Genomic DNA, 15,890 nt, shown 5'->3' with positions numbered 1-15,890 from the left:
ACCATAATATTAACCAAACCGTGAACATTTTGGACACCAGACCAACTGTTGGTGTTAGGAACTGGAGACTTCCTGCAGTGAAACCACACATTCGTGTAACTTCAACCCCATTACCAAAGGCACTGGAATGCATTAAAAATTGCTAAAATGTCCCTTTTTGAAAACATTAATTGAATGTCATTTTATATTGAGATGGCAAACAAAATGCAGATTGACCATAAGGTGTATTTTGATGATACATTTAGTAACATAACAGAGTCTGTTAAATTTAGTTACAGTTACTGTGGAAAAATAAATGACTAGTCGGAAAGAGGCTTCAAGAATGTAGGCAATTAATATTAACAAATGTTAAAAATTATCATTTAAAAAATGATATGCCAGATAATATATCATTGGCTCAAAAGAGCTTCCAGTGGTATCTGAAACTTTCAAGAATTCCTTTTCTCATTTAGAAATAAGTTAAAAAATTCCTCATGGGCTTAATTCATATTGGCTCAAATACATCAAAAGATGATTGTCTACTAAAAATATTTTAAGAATTTTGTAAGTACATGTAAAGAAACCAAATGGCTTTAAGAAATTCAGCCATATGGGTATAAGTAGTGACCTTCATTTTTGCAGTTAAAAAATGTGCATCCTAATTGTAAAAATGGCTAAGGCAGTATAATACAGAGGAAAGAAATGAATTAGGAATCAGAAGGTCAACTGCATTCATCTATTCAAAAAATATTTGAGTCTCTATAGTGTGTCTGGCACAATGCTTGGCAGTAGACAGAGTGGAGAATAGGGCTGCTTTGGTCAGGATTATAGTACAGGGGGCAAATTTGACAAAACCCTAGGAGAACAACTGGGAAGTGTTACAAGGAAGGAACAGCAGGCAATGAGAAGAAATGGGACAGGTGGTGGGCAAGAAGGGGAGCAAGAAGTGAATTCTGACTGCACATATGATCAAATATTTTTTTAAAGTGAAAACCCTTTAAACTTATGTGACTCAACTGCCATACTTTTAAGTTAAAATATTTGAAATCTGGGAATAATTATTATTGAAAACTTTTTGTTTCAATAACTCTGAAAAGACTTCAAGTTTTAAGATCCAATTCAATGGTACGGTATCTGGTATAGTTACCAAAGCATAACCAAAGATCATCAAAATTCCATCATGATTTAGAAAAGCCAATTGAAAGAGCCTTATTTTTTTCTTTTTTAGAATCCACATATAAGTGAGATCATATGATATTTGTCTTTCTCTGACTTATTTCACTTAGCATAATGTCCTCCAGGTCCATTTACAAATGGCAAGATTTCATTCTTTTTTATGGCTGAATTATACACACACACACACCACATTTTCTTTATGCATTCATCCACTGATGGACACTTAGGTTGCATCCATGTCTTGGTTACTGCAAATAATGATGCAATGAACATGGGGGTGCATATACCTTTTCAAGCTAGTGTTTCCTTTTCTTTCAGATAAATACCTGTAGAAGTAGAATTGCTAGATCATAGTGATCATAGGGTAGTTCTATTTTTAATTTTTTGAGAAGCCTCCATATTGTTTTCCATAGTGGCTCTGCCACTTTATATTCCTACCAACAGTGCACAAGAGATCTCTTTTCTCCACATCCTTGCCAACACTTGCTATTTCTTATCTTTTTGATAATAGCCATTCTGACTGGTATGAAGGGATAGCTCATTGTGGCTTTAATGTGCATTTTCTTGATGATGTTGAGCACCTTTTCATGTATCTGTTGGCAATCTGTAGGTCTTCTTGGAAAAATGTCTATTCAGATCTTCTGCCTATTTTTAATTAAAACTTTTTTTCCTGCCTATTTTTTTTAATGGGATTGGGCGGGGGGGGGGGTTCATTATTGAGTTGGAGAAGTTCTGTATATATTTTAGTTATTAACCCCTGACCAGATATATGTTTTGTAAGTATTTTCTCCCATGCCATAAGTTGCCTTTTCATCTTGTTGATTGTTTTCTTTGCTGTGCAGAAGCCTGTTTGATATAGTCCCACTTGTTTATTTTTGTTTTTGTTGCTTGTGCTTTTGGTGTCATATCCCAAAAATCATTGCCAAGACCAATGTCAAGGAGTTTCCCACCTGCGTTTTCTTTTAGACGTTTTATGGTTTCAGGTCTTACATTCAAGTCGTTATCCATTTTGAGTTGATTTTTTGCATTTAGTGTAAGACAGTGGTTGAACTTCATTCTTTTGCATGTGGCTGTCCAATTTTCCCAGCGCCATTTATTGAGGAGACTGTCCTTTCCCCATTGTTTATCTTGGTTCTTTTGTCATAAATTAACTGACCATATATGCGTGGGTTTATTTCTGGGCTGTCTGTTCTGTTCCACTGAGCTATGTGTCTGTTTTTACGTCAATAACAAACTATTTTGACTACTGTAGCTTTGTAGGATAGTTTGAAAACAGGGAACATGATGCTTCCTTGGTTAAATTTATTCCTGGGTATTTTATTCTTTTTGATGCAATTGGAAAAATAATACTAGTATTTAGATGAGCTTTTCAACACCGTCTCATCTTTTTACATTTTATTTCACAAATGTGATATTTTAATGGCTATTATGTTTGTAATGAGAGTATATCCAGCTACAAGTATTGTTAAGGATTGTGATAGCTCTCAGATAATGGTTAAGAATTTTTATATGGAAAACAAGATGTTCTCATAACCAGATTTGACCAAGAACTTTTACTTCAATAGTAGAGGGTTTCTGGGAAGGAGAGGGAGGAAAGAGGCTAAAAATATTTTAAAGATAAGAGCAAATACTTGCTCTTTTATTTTTTCTTTGTACTAAGACAAAACTGATACTATGAGATTTTATGGACTTTTAAGCCATCTATATATGCTTTACATATATGTCATTCAAATCTGTACAACCACCCTACAGATAAGTGGTATTATCCCTAATTTACAGACAAGGAAAATGAGACTCAGAGATATTAAATAGCTGGTCTAAGGTCACAGTTTGTAAACCACAGAACAGTATACTGCTCTTAAAAACTGAACTCCAGGGGCGCCTGGGTGGCTCAGTCATTAAGGGTCTGCCTTCAGCTCAGGTCATTATCCCAGGGTCCTGGGATTGAGCCCCACATCGGGCTCCCTGCTCAGCGGGAAGTCTGCTTCTCCCTCTCCCACTCCCCCTGCTTGTGTTCCCTCTCTCACTGTGCTTCTGTCAAATATATAAATAAAATCTAAAAAAAAAGAAAAAAAACTGAACTCTGAATGACTTTTCTACACATGGGCAATTCTTTAGCTCAAATAAAGGCTGTTCTCACAATACCAACACCGACAGTATTAAAGCTAAGCAAGAGAAAATAACTAGTTGCCTAGCAATTTACCAAGGAAATATATAGCCAGGAGGCCTTACTTTTACTAGCATCATTTCCAGGTTATATGCTATCATGATAGTGTGACTTCAGAATACCCAATACAGATTTGAAATTTATGACACACTGTATTATAAGAGTACCATCAGATCGAAAACTTTAGTACGGTATTTACTGGATCTATTTTTAAAATATTTCCAATGCCGTAAGTGTCTGTTTGTAAGGTTTTCATAGGGAAAACTACCACCATTTTAAGAAAAGCTAATAACTAAAATTTCAAACTTATAAAACAAACTAAAAGAAATTTTTACTTTCACTATAGGAAGAATCTTTGGTCTAATTAAAGGACTGAAGTTTAGACATTTCCTCTTATGATGAAAGTATCAGAGTCGTGAAAAACTGGTGTTACTGAGAAGGGCACTGGTCTTAAGATTTGAGAGGAATTTCTGGTCTCATACTTTACCACTCTACTAACATACTATGTGACATAAAGCAAGTCACTTAATTTTTCTGAATTCTGTTTGGTTTTCTTACCTCTAAAATGAAGGGGCTGGGTGAGAAAATCTTTAACCCTATAGATCAGTCCTATTAAACAGAAATCAGTAATAGCCACATACGTAGTTTAAAATTTTCCACTAGCCACAGTTAAAAAAAAAAAAAAAAAAAGGAAGAGGAAACAGCTGGAATTAATTTTAAACAATATATTTTATCTAACCCAATATATCTAAAATGTCTGTTCAACTGATAATCAATATAAAAAATTATTGAGATATTTTAGGTTTCTTTATCATTTTAAGTCTTTGAGATCCAGTGTGTATTTTATACTTAGAGCACAACTTCAATTCAGACTACCCACATCAATTGCTCAGTAGCCACACGTGTATAGTTTTAGATGTCTACGGGCAATACAGTCTATTCCCTAAGAATTGATGTGAAATATTTCAGGATTATTCCATCATAAAAGGCACACCTGCAGAAATCAGGCTTAATAAAAGCAGTTGTCCACACAGTGTGGTTTAATGGCAGCACTGTGAAGGTCCCCATCTACAGAAGCCTGAAAATTCATCTTTGGTGGATAGTTTCCTTTTTCAATGTTTTACAATATAAATTATAGAAGATAACACATTGACAGAGTAAGCTCTTCGTGCAAAGTGAAAATCTTTTTAGAAGCATATGGGCTGTAAATAGTAAATTAAAGGGTCCTTAACACATGATGTGTATGTGTTTGTGTTTATTCTATTGCTTGGATCACCAGCATCTTACATGACGCAGGGGGAGTAGGGATGAAACCTATGAATGGTAGATAGCTAAGAAAAAAATTTACCCACTTATGATTCGGGCTTGTATTGTTATAGTCTAAGTAAAACGGGAAAAAAAGGGAAAAAATCCAGATAATCACATGCTAGGTGAAGTCACACTAAAAGAAGGGCCATCCCTTTGACCTGTACGTCCCTTAATGGCAGCCATGACCACGCTGATGTCGGGAAGGAACTAACACCAGCAGTCGCTGTTGGACTCTGCACCTCGGCTCCTCTAAGAAGTCTTAACGAACACGGTAAGAGTTACTAAAGGAAACACAGTTAGGCAAGCCACTTTAAAACAACCAGGTCCTAAGTGGCAAATGAAATTCAAACCTTGAGCAGCAGCTTGAGAGGAGAAATGGTGAGATTGGGGCATGGATCTTGCTGGAGGCAAAAATCTGGACTGTGTGTAATTTGTGCTCTCTTACCAGCCGGTTCCCACTTTGATATTCAGAGGAAGGTTCTGCAGTAATCTGCATGATGGATATGTGGGAAAGCTGTGCCAGCCTCTTATTAAGAGGAAGGAGGAAAGGGAACCAGAGTGTCCCCAAAGCGACGTTAGCCGTGCCTTTTTACTGTCAGGTGGATGGAGGCTATGAATTTAGGAAGTGTTCATTCCTAGCCACTGGTGAGCCAGAAAGGACTGCTTTGTCATAAACCAAGAATTAGTATCTCACTCAGTTTATTCTTATAAGCAAACCTCAATTTTAGACTTATAAAATCTTACATGTGTATGTGCTGAGGGAGACTCCCTGATAGTTTTTGAGTTGAGGGGGGTGAGAAGAAGGGCTGTGGGGGGTTATAGAATTGACATTATTGGGCCTGGGACAAGTAATGTCAATTCAGGAAATTGTAGAAGTGGAATCGTAACCTAAGTCAGTCTGGCTCCAGAGCCAGATTTTTTTTCTAGGTGAAAAGGATTTTATCTGCGAATCGTAACGTGGTAAGAAATCCCCATTACAGAAAAGATAGCAACCCTTTTTATTAAGTCTTCCTTTCTATAGGCTCGTAAGGTTATCTCCAGCCTACTAGTTGCATATTCATAAATAGGTTTGAATTCAAATATAGAGCTCAATAAAATGTTAGATGATATTAAACACCGTAACTATAGGCAGTGCACTTGATCTTCTTTCATTTACTTTCTGTGTGTAAAAACAAGAATCATCTCCATTGCCAATCTCTGCAGAGGCTGATTAAAAGAAATAGGGATTTACATAAAGCTCTAGAAGCAATCAGAAGAAAAGTATGCTAAGTTCTAAAGATCTTTCATTTTAAAATAACGTTTACCATTCCTCACAGAAGAATCTGCCAGTCTTTAATAATCATTTTAGTACTAGAACCACCCAAGGAGCAATTGATTGGGCCAAGAAAGAGGTTCATCTTGGCAGTGAATCTTGAGAACAGACAAGTGTGAGCCCTGAGAGAGACATCTGCATGCCAAAGCAATTGGCCTTTCACAAACTTTGTAGTCAAGTGCTCAACTTTAAAAACAGGGGGCTTAAAATGGCATTCTGTGTTTTTCTTAAAGTGGCAAGAAGACTTTAGTTTCTGCAAAGTAGATTCACATAATCGATTTTTAAATATGTGCATCCAGACTGCTGTTTGAAGGGCTGGCTGCATGTCATGGACCATCTTAAACAGAATCATATATAAGAAATGTGAGAGTCTCCACCTGGCAGATTATGGCCCATGGTATCTCTCTTAGCTGTCATAGGACAGAGTGTTTGAGGTTTTTTTGCCTTTTTTTTTTTTTTTAAGATTTTATTTATTTGACAGCACAAGCAGGGGGAGCGGCAAGCCGAAGGAAAGGAAGAAGCAGGCTCGCTGCTGAGAAGAGAGCCCAGACGTGGGGCTCCATCCAGGACCCTGGGGTCATAACCTGAGCGTAAGGCAGATGCCTAACCGACTGAGCCACCAAGGGGCCCCTAAGGTTTTTGTAACTATTTCCCACAGACTAAAAGCTCTGGGAGGCCATGCACCATGTCTATCTCCATTCCTGAGAAGCATGCCTGGCATACAACAGGTGCTTAGGAAATATTTGTTGAATGATGGAAAAAAAGAATTTTCTCAGGAGGGGCAAAAATAAAATGGACCTCCAGCAACCAGATTTCTAAAGGATATGTATTGAGGAAGAGATGCACTCTTAATTTTTTTCCCTAGGGTATTAATAGCTCTCTTCAGATTGTGAACTTTTTTCTCAGTGAAATAGTCACACAACAGCAGTCCAAAAAATAAAAAGGTAACTTCATTTACCTTGCTATATTCTACTCAACACCATCAGGGAAACACCGACAGGTTATCAGAAAATATAATACTATTTTTCTTTTAGACCTGAATAAATTTTTCATCACAGTAAAAAGTTTTAAATGTCCTAAGTTCCTATGCTCATACTGGCAGGGCCAAGTCAAATTTTAAAGCAACTTTAAACTAGGTCTTGGTGATGCTTACCGAAATGAGTTAAGGTCCACCTTTTAGATCGGAAATAGTGCAAAAACAACAACAAAATGAATGACAATGGCAACAAAAAAACATTACATGTAGCAATTTCTAGTTTACAGGGTTTTTCCACATCCACAACCCCATTTGCTTTTAATAACACTCCTGTGAGAAAGGCAGAGAGAAGCGGGGGTGGGAGAAGAGAAAGAAAGAGAAAATGAGAAAGAGAGAGAGAAAGAGTGTGTTATCCTCATTTTACAGAGGCAGAACTGGAGCGCGCAGAGCTAAGTCACTCAGTGTCATGCAAGTAGGAAGGGAATGGTTGGGAATTTCAAGTGTGAAATGAGGACAGAAACACAGCTGAAGGTATTTAAAAGACGACGGGTTTATAAAACATAAACTTGTGTTTAGTTTACTGTCTTCTCTTACCTAACAGAGACACTGTACAGAAATTATATTCTTTACTGTAAAGTATCATTACCCAGACTTGTCATCATTATTTTTATACAGGGCAGTGGAGAAAAGTGTATGCCTTCCTGTATCAGATGATAGGTTTTTAAATTAGCTCTTTTATTCATTTATAATACAAACTGACAGGAACTATTATGGAGGACAGACAGGATTGGGAATAAAGCATAGGAGGCTAGGTCTCTTTATAGCAAACTAAAATTTGGTTGGATATAAAGAGAGAGATGTATCTCATTCTTCTTCGAACTAGAATAGAACGAAGCTGGAATGTTCCAAATGGGAATATTTCCCAATTCTTTCTTTGACATTAGCTTTTCTAAGATTCGCCTAGCCAGCTTTCCCAGTGATTCAGTGAATCTATGTGAAAACATGCTTTTGTATGCAATAACACAAAAATAAGATTAGGTTACATTGCAGTTTGCACCTAGTAGAATTTCTTACATTCTTTAGTGAGACCGCATCTTGAGGAGTCACTTTAGTGCCTCTAAGTACCCATTAGCTTTAAATAGTACTATTTATTCTGATTAATCCACTTCCTTTTGTGGGGGAGGAGGCAGGAATGTAAAAGATACAAAGTAATTTGAAAACATAAAGTGTTAGAGTGTTATATGTTTAATGTCTGCCTCTGCTCCCCATTCCCAGCCCTGCCACAGGAATGCTGAAACACAACTAAAAGGCTTTTAAGTTCTCATCAGTTGCCTAGCCTTCAGGTTTGACAAGAGAAAAGGGGTCTATTAGGTTACCCTTGGGCTCCTAAGGGCAGGGAGTTGCATCCAGCTCCTGACCGGCTGGCCGTTGAGGCCTGCAGACTGCCACCTCAGGCAGTGATGGGCTGGAGCTCCTCCATGTTTTAAGTATTACTCTGGAAGGTCAGTGAAGAACGCTGCCAATTTCTAAGGGTTTTTGTCCATACCCCATTAGGAACCCTCCTTGATGATCATCTAAAATTAGTGGGTTTTAACCCTTGTAAGGACCCTTTGAGAAATTAATAAAAGAACTGGACGCTTTTCCCAGGATAATGCTCCTGATGTTGCCACTGTCAGTAATAATGATGGTAACAACAATAAAAGCTACTATTGACAGAGGGCACACACTGTATGCAATGACTTGAGCTAAGTGTCTTTCAAGGAGACATTGATCCTCTGAATCATCCCTCCTACTTTCCTTCCATACTCCACCAGCTCACCATACTTTTCTCCACCATGTCTCTTATGATCATTCTCAGCAATGCCAACCCAGAATGCACATTTTAATCACAAGGGGAGCTCTTAAAAATAGCAATTCCCCAGAAACCACACCCAAAGATCCGGATTTAATTGGTCTGGGGGAGGGTCAGCATTGATATTCTTTGAAAACTCCTCAGAATATGTGCAGCCAGGGTTGAAAACCATGAATATACAATGCACCCAACACTCCATCCTTTCAGCTCCATGTACCCCCAAAATCCCTTCTGTTAGACCCTCCACTATGCCGGACATTGTTATAAGCCCTGAGAAGGACATATAATAAAATTAGGTGAAATATATTGCATAATAGTAGGTGGTGATAGGTACTACGGAGAAAAGTAAAGCCGAAAGGAGGTACGGAGCACGGGGAGTTACAATTTGATCAGAAGATAACTGAACAAACCCTGCAAAGGCTGAGGCAGGAGTATGGACAACCCAGAGGCAGTGAGGCTGGAAGGAAAGGGTAGTAGGAGAAGCAGCCACGAGGAGATCAGACTGTGCGGGGTCCTGAGGTACAGTCAAAGACTTTGGCTTGTCCTTGAAAATCATCTGCCTTACGTTTGAAAAGAATCACTATGTCCTTTTTGTAGTTGAGAACAGACTGCCAAGCAACAAGGATGGAAGGAGGGAGTTAAAAGAAGCTACTACAATAATTCAGATGGGAGATAATGTTTGCTTGAACCAAGGTCGCAGTGAAGGGGGCAAGAAGTGATGGATTCTGGATGTAGCTGAAGATAGAGCTGATAGAATTTGCCGGTAGATTGGTATAGGGATGAGAGAGATAGGAGGAGTCAGCAGAGCTCCAGAGATTCAGCCTGAGCAACCAGAAGGATAATGTTTCTTTATTTGCATTTTATACAGAAGGTAACTAGCTATTATTCCAAAGCTCAGAGCCTTTCCACAATGTCCCATGACTTGAGGAAAAAGGCAACTGAAATTATGTGCATAGAGCATCTACCATATGGATTACAGACTTTTCATTTTACCAATGAAGGTTGAGAAGACTTTTTTTTCCTCAATAATTGGTAATATCTCCCTGAATCATGAGATTTATTGTTCAATGACATGGGGAAGCCTGAAAATGTAAAAAGGCTGGAAAGAGGATAGGAAATTTATGGATGACAGAATTATATGAGGTTATCTAGGGGTTTTAGGGATACCTGGCTAGATCTCCACATTCTTGAGGCTGATGGCATGATAAATTACATAGAACCTCCTTAGGAACCAGTGTTTGACAGAATGAGATGGGGAACAGACTTTCCTGAGATTAGATATGAGAATACTATTTTGCCCTGGCTTCTTTATTTCAAATGTTTTAAACAGAAATTTGAAAAAGTAACCACCAATATTCTAGCTACTTTTCAGTGACTAAAAATATTTTTAAAGCAGATACACAGAGTTGTGTTTTGGACATGTTCCATATATATAAGCTCTCCAATTAGTTCTTCATAGTATAAAGGTTAATAGGCTCCAAGAAATGTATTTGTTTAATTCCTTCAAGCTTTCTGTTTATATATTCTCATTTGGCATGTTAAGAAGGTGCCCCAGCAATATAAGCTAATTTTGCTGTTGTTGAGATAAAATATAATTCTTTTTTTTAAAATATAATTCTTGTCTGCTGTTCTTATTGGAAACATTACACGGGACATCTAGAATTAATCTTCTTCTATCCTGTTATCTTTGTCTGTTCATATCAACATGCCACAGGGTGGCCAGTCCCAAGAGTTAGTGCTCTTAAATCTGCCCCCCTCCTGACATCTCTATTTCGGTGAAAGGTACTTCCCCTCTTTCTTCCCAGGCATCTTGACACAGCTCCTTCCTGTGCTTCACCTCTACGTCAGGGTAGTTGCCAACATCAAGAAATACTAACTCTGCAGTATGCCTTGTGTATCTAACAGCTCCCCTTTTCACTCCCAATGCTAACAGCGCAGAGATGACTCTGGTCTTAATTCTGGCAACATCTCTGAATGCATCTCCTGGCCTCTAGTCCAGCCCACTGCACTTCCTCTGACATGTGGGGCCTGCTTCATTTGAAAGCTCAGCACTGGCCATATCACTCTATCAAAACCAGAGTTGCTTCAGTTGGACAGCTGAACTAAGTATCAGTGTTTCTTCCTCCCTTTAAGGCCCTCATCAGTGTTTCTTCCTCCCTTTAAGGCCCTCCCCAGTGTGGCCCCAAGCTACCTTTCCAGTCTTAACTCCTACCACTTCCTTCACGTCACCACAACTCTAGCAAAACCAATCACTCTTCCCTGAACCTGCCTCTGTTTTAGCAGCTTGGTGCTATTGCTCACACAAAAACGTTCCCTCTTGTCTATCAAACTTTCCCTTCTGTCTACCAAAATGTTGACCTGACCAGGTCCTATCTCAAATGCAGCTTCAAAGAAGCTTCTGATGCCCCGGATCGGGGTGATCCGCACCTCCACTGAATACCCGACCCCGGCGCTTTGTTTGTACAACACTAACTGCAGTCTGCAGACCTGAGCACCTTTCTTATCATCAACACTTTATATTAAGCTCCTAGAAGGTGACAAGTGGGCTTTGCCCACCTCTGAATCCCCACGGTGGTAGGACGGTGCAAAGTCAAGTTCAAGGATTATCAGGGACGAGAAGTGTTAAAAAGTAGACATCTTAAAAGAAGCTGTTTTAAACTCCTCATTAAAGGCCATGAACAGCTCCCTTTTATTTAATAACAGGATAGCCACGGATAGAGCAGTATCTTCCTGGTCTCTTCAGTATTCTTTCTACTCTTCTGTATAAATAGAATTTACATTATAGTGAATAAAAGTCCCTTGTAAAATGGTGTCACAGAGCCATATCTGGAAAGAGAGGATCAGTACTAATCTGTTCCTTACTGGCTATTTAGTGAGTAAGGGGAATATGAGATGATATGTTTGGATTAGAGACAGAAAGAAAATGGAGTTTTCAAGAGAGAAAAAAAGTTATCAAAGAGAAACCTGTTTCACAAAATGCAGTCTGTGGAAAATCTTTCAGCTGAATATCAAGATTAAGAAAAATCAATAAAACCTTTGAAACCAGAACTACGTGAAAGGGTTTTTAGGCTTGATGGCAAAATACAATGCTATGGCTTCAAGAAAATAAAATCTTTCTCCAGTAACCGCAAAAGCAATTCTTTAATATTCAAGGAGACTTCACGGCCTCAAAATACATGTAGCACAAATTGCTTATTACACAGATAGGGACAGTCAAGATTCAAAGGGCCAGCATTTTCAAAAGGACTTTTTACCAAGGCTGTAATTAGTTGTTCTGGCAAAAACTGCATACACGTCTAATTGCACACACAATTGGCTAATTGTATCTTCAAAATAAAGGGTAAAGGGTTAATTGTATCCACATCTGGCCACAAAGAAAGAGGTTGTCCTTTGAAAATATGACACTACACTTAGATGAAAATTTGCATTAAACAACCATCCCTATTACTACTAATAATTATAATAATACCACATGCTTACAAATTAATACCTTTCATCATGATCCTGAAAACACTTTACAAACATTAATTAATCTCACAATACTCCTATGAGGTATGAAAAGGAGATTATCCCAATGGTGTCAATGAGGAAATACAGGAAAGTCAGGTAATTGTCAAAAAGCCACAAAAGGAATTGGAGCTCCTAGCCCCTGGCACTGAACACAGGCCCAGGGCACCAGGGAGGTTCAGTGGGGAGTCTGGTTCAGATAATCAGTAAAAATGAGGCTAAAACCAATGCAAGACTAAGTAATCAAGTTTCAGAATAGTGAAAACTGACTGTGATTTAGAGACTACTTTGATTTCTTTTACTGAAAAGAACATAGCATCAAGGATGGAGCTAACAAAAGGCATCCATATCAGTAAGGTGAAGTTAAACTTTCACTACTTCCAGATGACATGATATTGTACATAGAAAACCCTAAAGACTCCACCAAAAAAACTGTTAGAAATAATGAAGGATTTCAGTAAAGTTGCAGGATACAAAATTAATGCACAGAAATCAGCTGCATTTTACATGCTAATAAAGAAGTAGCAGAAAAAGAAATTAAGAAAACCATTCCATTTACAATTGCACCAAAACAATAAACTACCTAGGAGTAACTTAACCGAGGAGGTGAAAGACCTATACTCTGAAAACTATAAAACACTGATGAAAGAAATTGAAGATGACACCAACAAATGGAAAAATATCCCATGCCCATGGATTGGAAGAATTAATATTGTTAAAATGTTAATATTACCCAAAGCAATCTACAGATTCAACGCAATCCCTATCAAAACAAATGGCATTTTCACATAACTAGAACAAAGAATCCTAAAATTCATATGGAACCACAGAAGACTTCAAATAGCCAAAGCAATCTTGAGAAAGAAGAACGAGGCTGGAGGCATCACCATCTCAGATTTCAAGTAATACACAAAGCTGTAGTAATCAAAGCAGTATGATACTGGCAAAAAAACAGACACACATATCAATAGAACAGAACAGAGAACCCAGAAATAAACCCATACTTACATGACCAATTAATCTAGGACAAAGAAGGCAAGAATATACAATGGGGAAAAGACAGTCTCTTCAATAAATGGTGCTGGGGGAACTGGCCCACTTTCTTACACCATACACAAAAATAAACTCAGAATGGATTAAAGAACTATATGTGACACCTGAAACCATAAAACTCCCTGAAGAAAACATAGGCAGTAATTTCTTTGACATTGACTATAGCAATATTTTTCTAGCCATGTATCCTTAGGCAAGGGAAACAAAAGCAAAAATAAACTATTGGGCCTGCGTCAAAAAAAATATTTTGCACAGTGAAGGAAATCATCAATAAAACAAAAAGATAACCTACTGAAGGGGAGAAGATATTTGCAAAAGATATATCCAATAAGGGATTAATAACCAAAATATATAAAGAACTTCTACAACTCAACACCAAAAAAATACTCTGATTTAAAAAATGGGTAGAGGAGGCACCTGGCTGAGTCAGTAGAGCACGTTACTCTTGATCTCAGGGTCGTGAGTTCGAGACCCACGTTGGGCTTAGGGAGTACTTTAAAAAAATGGGTGGAGGACCTGAATAGACATTTTTCCAAAGAAGACATACAGATGGCCCAGAGACACATGAAAAGATGTACGACATTACTAATCATCAGGGAAATGCAAATCAAAACCACAATGAGATTATCACCTTATACCTGTCAGAATGGCTAGAATCAAAAAGATAAGAAATAGGGATCCCTGGGTGGCTCAGTCGGTTAAGCATCCAACTCTTGATTTTAGCTCAGGTCATGATCTCAGGGTCGTGGGGAGTATGCTTCTCTCCCTCTGACCCTTTCCGCACTTGGGTTCTTTCTCCCTCTCTTCCTCTCTCACTCTCTCAAATAAATATTAAAAAAAAAAAAGAAATAACAAGTGTTGGTGAGGATGTGGAGAAAGATGAACTCCTGAGCACTGTTGGCGGGAAGGTAAATTGGTGCAGCCATTATGGAAAACAGCATGGGGGTTCCTCAAAAAATTAAAAATGGAAATACCATATAATCCAGTAATTCCACTACTGGGTATGTACCCAAAGAAAACAAACACTCACTTGCAAAGATATATGCACCTCTATGTGTATTTCAGCATTATTTACAACAGCCAAGATAAGGAAGCAGCTCAAGCATCCACTGTTAGAAGAATGGATAAAGATGTGGTATCTATGTACAATGGAATATTACTCAGCCAAAAAAAGAATGAGATCTTGCCATTTACGACAACACAGATGGACCTGGAGGGTGTTAATGCTACGTGAAAGAAGTCAGACAAAGACAAATACTGTATAATTGCACTTATATGTGGAATGTAAAAAATAAAACGAACAAAAAGCAGAAACAGGTCCAAAAATACAGAGAACAAAGTGATGGTTGTCAGAGGGAGGGGAAAATGCAGGCTTCTAGTTGTGGAATGAGTAAGTCACAAGAATAAAAGGTGGAGCATAGGGAAAGTAGTGAATTGTCTGCAGTAGTGCTGTCTGGTGACAGATGGTGGCCACGCTGGTGGCGAGCGTGGTGAAACACACAAACTTGTCTAATCACTATGCTGTCCCCCTGAAACTAAGGTAACGTGTGTCAACTATACTTCAATTAAAAAAAATAAAAGGAACAAGTAGAACTTTTTATTCCTTGGTTTGATTTTATGACCAAACAGGACAGATAATAAAAGGGTATATAGAGGGGCGCCTGGGTGGCTCAGTCGTTAAGCGTCTGCCTTCGGCTCAGGTCATGATCCCGGGGTCCTGGGATCGAGCCCTGCATTGGGCTCCCTGCTCGGCGGGGAAGCCTGCTTCTCCCTCTCCCACTCCCCCTGCCTGTGTTCCCTCTCTCTCAAATAAATAAAATCTTAAAAAAAAAAAAAAAAAGGGTATATAGAATCATAGAATGCATCCCCAATGAATGGTACCTTCAAAAATATGTAAGAGGAGTAAATTTCTGCAAGAGATGGTCTACTGGCTATAGCAGCTATAAGATGAGGACATGCTGGACATAAAGACATGAGGTGAGGGACTAAAACAGTAAAAGTAATGTTACCTGACTTCTAACTGGTAATTTACACCAGATTACTATACTAGTTGGGAGCACCCAATTTACACTAGCCTGGAATATCTAACTTAATACAAATATAAACTTAATGCAAATAAATTTCCTTATAAATGCATATCATTAGTATTTCTGTAACCTTAATATTTTTTTTAAGAAATGAGAGAGACAGGAGGGTTCATTTTTAACAACATAATATACATTTTTAAGAACTGGTTTACTTTTTACAATTAAAAAAATCTTCTTGTAGCCACCTCAGAAAATTGATGAGAAATTCTCTCTGCAGATACTTATAAAGATGTAGAGATATAAATATGCTCCAATTCATTTCACCTATCTGGTGAATTCATTTCACCTATCTGTGCTGGAGGATACAAAGATGAGCAAGACACAATTCCTGCTTTCACCAACATAGGGTCTATGGATTTATTTATATTTACTCAAGTCCTATCAAGTATATCTCTACCTACAAAAGTTTTGAGGCAATATCCCATAGAGGAATAAAGAAAACACTGAAATAGAGACAAGGAAAGAGAAACAAA

At 38.0% G+C, this 15,890-nt stretch overlaps 1 protein-coding gene and 1 long non-coding RNA gene across 5 annotated transcripts in view; one reads left to right on the top strand and one right to left on the bottom strand.

Annotated features, from left to right (window-relative positions):
* Positions 1 to 15,890, bottom strand: part of UMAD1 (UBAP1-MVB12-associated (UMA) domain containing 1) — a 211,971-nt gene that overhangs the window by 28,065 nt on the left and 168,016 nt on the right. The gene's annotated exons all lie outside the window — the stretch shown is intronic.
* Positions 1 to 15,890, top strand: part of LOC144379570 (uncharacterized) — a 151,724-nt gene that overhangs the window by 118,969 nt on the left and 16,865 nt on the right. Inside the window, exon 2 of the long non-coding RNA XR_013442775.1 lies at positions 4,810 to 4,901. This is a non-coding gene — a long non-coding RNA (uncharacterized LOC144379570). The remainder of the gene's footprint in view (positions 1 to 4,809; positions 4,902 to 15,890) is intronic.

Source organism: Halichoerus grypus, chromosome 12, assembly GCF_964656455.1.
Source record: "Halichoerus grypus chromosome 12, mHalGry1.hap1.1, whole genome shotgun sequence".
Lineage (NCBI taxonomy): Eukaryota > Metazoa > Chordata > Mammalia > Carnivora > Phocidae > Halichoerus > Halichoerus grypus.
This window is presented reverse-complemented; position numbering and strand designations above follow the sequence as displayed.